At 53.3% G+C, this 4,841-nt stretch overlaps 1 pseudogene; it reads right to left on the minus strand.

The window, feature by feature from the left end:
• Positions 1-4,289: 4,289 nt before the first annotated feature.
• On the minus strand, positions 4,290-4,438 carry LOC116625593 (annotated as a pseudogene).
• Between the last annotated feature and the right edge of the window lie 403 nt (positions 4,439-4,841).

Below are 4,841 nucleotides of genomic sequence, written 5' to 3' on the forward strand. Positions count from 1 at the left end.
CCCTTTCTATCTGCTCTTCCCTCCCACTGGCCTCACTGTTGGTATTAATCATGTTTTTTATTTTCTGTGTTCTGATGTTTTGGGATCTTGGGGCCTTGCTGACCCTCCAGCTAGCTAATTCCTAGAGATAACAAACAACTCCTCTGGGAACATGTCTTTCAAATGCAAACCAACCAATCCAGAGTCCTGCACCCCAACCCCCTCCTCCATGGGGCCCTCACCCTCTGGGCCGCTGTCCCACTGCGCTAATCCCCCAGGGCCACCTGGAGTCCACTGAAATGATTCAAACTAGCCTGTCCTAAACCTGCCCACCATGCTTCGCTTGTTCCTCCCACGGAAGCCGGCCACGTTTTCCTCCTGTTCCCTCTGCCTCTGGACTGACCCTGGTGCTCACCGGTGTGGCCCTGAGTGACATGCAGCCTCCTGTTTCTGTATGTATGAGAATAGAGACGATTTCCTTATGCTGGTCCTTTCCATGTCTGTGTTTCTCCCCACAGCTGATGACAACAAATCCCGAGGACCTTCGAATCCAGACCTCTTCTTAGCGTCAGATTTTGTGAAGCCCAGCACCAAATCGCTATCGTAGGGCTGTTTCGGAGCTGCAAACATCCAGACCCACAAACATCCAGACCTGTGTTCCACTCTTCTTCCCACGAGGCTGATCCAGAGAGGCGACATCACTGGACGAACCTGTCTTTGGCTTTCCATTGGGCTAAACCAGGGGTGAGCCCCAGAAGGAGTTCAGAGAGACAGAGGGGGTCAAGGCCTGTGTCTGTTGTTGACTCCCCCGGCTTTCCCCTTGCATGGTGGCCTAGGGCCATGTGTCTCCCTTGACTGAAGTTACAGGTCACCTCAAAGTGGTCTTCTCCACGGGACTCTCTCTCCCCTGCCCCGTCGGGGCTGGATGTGGGGGCAGCTGACTGTCCCTAGCCCTGAGACACTTCATTCCCCAGTGGGCCCCCAGCAGACTCCTCACGGCTTCGTCGACGGTCTTTCTGAAACCCTTGTTGAGTTATCTTGATTCGAGGGCACCATCTTTGCTGGGAGGGTCCTGACACAGAGCCCGTGTTGCGTGACTTTGGGGTTCCACAGACAGACAAGGAGGGGGTGTGCCTCTGACAGCCTGCACTCCTCCCTGGTTCTTTCGTGTCAGCTTTCCCTCCCCCACACGTCCCCTTCCTTCCTTTCAGAGAGGAGGGCCCAGGGATGCAATATTTCTGCCAAAAAGTCTTTCCCTGATGGAATTCGCTGCTGGCCCAGCCTGCACACTGCCAGACAAAAGCCTGGCTTTCTCTGCCAGGAGATCTGGGCATGGGAGGTCACCGAGGCCTGCTGGGGGACCGGCCTACCCCGGCAGGGGGGACAACGCCTCACGTATGAAGAATGCCTTCACAGATGGTTTCTAAATTCCTTCCCGCAAAGGAGGCTGTAGAGGCGCCAAGGGGGAAGGTGGGCACCTGCCTGCTGCTCTGAGGCAAGGAGAGATGGGGAGTGGAGGGAGGGAAATGTAGGTATGAAAGCCAGGTGCAGGGAGAGGGGAGGAGGCAGGACGAGCTGGATGCACGTGCAAGAGGTGCTGAGGACCCCAGAACCATCCAGAGAAAGTGGAACCATCGATGCAAGGGAAATAGCTGGGCTCAAAACTGGGGGTGGTGCTGAAGGGTCTCAGAGACTCCGTGCTAGCGCTCCACATGCAGAGATGTGGCTGGTGTGGCTGCCGTGTGCGGTGTAGACAAGCCAGAACACGTGGACTGGGGAGCACTGAGCCAGTCACGGGAAGGGAGTGTATCAGTTAGCTCTCAGTGGAGAGGTGCTGCATAACAAAGCACCCCAAAACTCAGTGGCTTAAAATAGCAATCATTTATACTCACGGGCCCGAAGGTCAGCGGAGAGTTGGAGGACTTAGACTGGGCTTGGCCGGAGGGGCTCTGAGCCGCATATCTCTCATCATCCCCCTGAGACAGTGGATGAACCAGGCGTGTTCTGTTTGTGATGATGGCTGAAGGTAAAAGAGCAGATGCAGACATGCATGTCTTGAAGCCCAGGCTGGGAACTGCACACCTCACACCTTCCTGATGCTATTGCGCCAAGCAGGTCCTATAGATGAGCCCGCGGTCAGCAGTGGGAAATACTCTCCTCCCCTTTCATGGGAAGAACGGCCAAGTCACGAGGCAAGGGAACTGGATATGCAGGGAGGGGAGGGGCTGGGCCAGTGGCGGCCACATGGGAGAGAGAGGTGGCCACAGAGTAGGGGTCTTGGCATCTCTGGAAATTACGAGGCGGGGAAAACTTCACATCCAAACTTTCAGACTTTTCCAGAATAGGTTTTTAAAGTTTAGTGAGCTCACATAGGACTCTGAGAGTCTTCACCTAAAGTAGCTTGTCCCCCAGTGGGCATTTTCCCAGAAAGCACAGTCTCTTTCTCAGCATTCTCTCTGGAACATCCGTCTGACCCTGCAGGTGTTTTCTGAACACCAGAATGACAGGTCATCCACAGGTCCAGAAGCCAGGAGGTCACAGTGAAACTCCTCGCCCCATGCTGGAGACAACACAGTTGTGCCAGAATTCCGATGTATCCCCCAAGTGCAACCCGAGTAGTCTCCGATGTCCCCCATGGCTGTGTCCAGTAGTGTCACGTAGATGGAAACAATCCATCGGATAACTGATTAAAAAGAATTCCAATATCGGATCTTTTTTCTCTCGAACATTAAAGGAGACACCAATAACACCTTCCTTAAAAAAAGAAAAACTTAAAAAATCAATAGACAAGTTTCCTAATGTGAAACTTCTAGCAAATCAAATTCCTCCTCTTGGTACATTTATCAGGCGTGGGCTGGGAGCTCTGAGTGTGTTCACAGCTCACGATTAGCCGCGCACACCCCGCAGTAAGTTCTGCTGAGGGATTTTCTCTGGCCGTTTCAGGGAGCAGGTGCTGTATTCAGGGGATGACCCCCTGTTTTCTGAGCAGCATTTGGAAGATGTTCATGTGGCTTCCAGCTCCGTGGTGGGAAATCGAGTGGGAGAAGTGAGTCAATAAATCAAGAGTCGTGCACAACAACTCTTGGCCCACTCCACTTAAACAGGTGTGTGCTCACCCCCTCCTGACACAAAGACAGCTCCTTAAACACCACTTACACGGGGCAAAACACTTAGGATCCTCATCACGAGAAAGGATGCTTGGATGGGGCAGACGGCAAGTTTCTCGGAGCAAACCTCCTTGGGCTATTAGGTGCTTCATCCATGGGACCCAGAGGTTCTCTACATCTCCCACATTTCTCCTGGGGGCTTGCCTCCGGACCGTTCATCTTGCAGACAGACCACAGCAAGGGATGCTTGTGGGCTGAGCCTGCACTCCAAGTCCTGCGAACGGGCGGGTTTGATGGAGGCAAGAGGAGAGCAGACTTCTGTATTTCCTCTTGCAACACTCTCCCTGGCCAGGAGCCTCCTTACCTGAGCACAGTGGAAATGTGTCCTGTGGCCCTATCACACACCTGGGGGGACACTGAGAGAGTCCATGCCGGACCATGGTCTCCGTGGATGCTGTGGCCAAAATGCAGGGACAAACCAAAGAAGGGCCTTTTAAAGCATAACGTTGGCTAGAGGTGATTTTTAGCTCACAGGACCTTGGGGTTTACTCTCCAGTTAAGGGGACTGCACAGCCCCAGGCAAAGACTCTTTAGGTGGTACCAGATCTGGGGAGTGTGTGGGGCCATCTTGTGACACCACTGCCCACATCCCAGGGCTCCCACCTCACCATCCCCAGCCCCGCCCGAGGACCAGCACTGGAGGACCTCTGGGAAGAGCACACAAAGGACCTCAGGTGTCAGCACTGGCTGATGAGGCAGCAGGAGGGTTGGTGGGAGAGTGACTTGGTGGCATTTCCACCATTAGCCTGAATCGACTCTCCTATAAGAAGCACCTGGGGTCCCTCACAGAGGTACAGAGAAAAGCATTTGATGGTACCTCCGCCGTGGGTTGAATCACACCCTCCAAAAGAGGGAAGTTAAAGTGGTAATCCCCAGTACCTGTGAATGCGACCTTCTTTAGGAATAGGGTCTTTGCAAGTGTCATCAGGTCATGAGGAGGTCATGTTGGGTTAGCGTGGGTCCCAACCCAATGGCTGGTGGCCTCAGAAGACAGGGGACATTTGGACACACGACAGTGGGAGAGAAGGCTGTGTGCAGACACAGGCAGAGATTGGAGGGATGTGTCTACAAGCCCAGGAGCCTGGGAACGGCAGCAACTCACAGGAGCTGGAAAAGAGACACGGGACAGATTGCCCCTCTCGTCCTCCAGAAGGAACCAATCCTGCTGACGCCCTGATTCTGGACTTCTGGCCCCCAGATCTAGAAGGGGCTCTATTCCTGTTGTTTTCAATTAGCAATAATCGCGCCTCGGATAAACCTCATTGGCTACGATACTGCCACTGCGCAAAGCTCTATTCCTGTTGTTTTAAGCCCCAGCTTATGCTCATTTGTTACAGCAGCCCTGTGACACGGATACCCATGCATGGGGGGTCAGGGCGTATGTAGACACAGGCTCTTGGGAAGGTGATCTGCTGACACTTATCCAAATGTCCGACACCCCTGGCCCCTGACCCAGCTTCTCCTCTGCTAGGAACTTGTCCTACAGATGTGTTCACACAGGCACTCAGAAAGCATTCCTACAGCATGCTCTTTCCAACATTGCAGAAGTGAACCAAAAATGGAAAACAGCCCAAAGCAATAAGAGTCTGCTTGACTGAGTTAGGGTACTTTTCCTTTACAAAAAAGAACGAGGAAATTCTTTGTGGGCCTATATGGAACAGTATCCAATGCATCTTGCTCAGGAGAAAAAGTCAA

The sequence above is a fragment of the Phoca vitulina genome, unplaced genomic scaffold, assembly GCF_004348235.1.
Source record: "Phoca vitulina isolate PV1807 unplaced genomic scaffold, GSC_HSeal_1.0 scaffold79, whole genome shotgun sequence".
In the NCBI taxonomy this organism is placed as follows: Eukaryota; Metazoa; Chordata; class Mammalia; order Carnivora; family Phocidae; genus Phoca; species Phoca vitulina.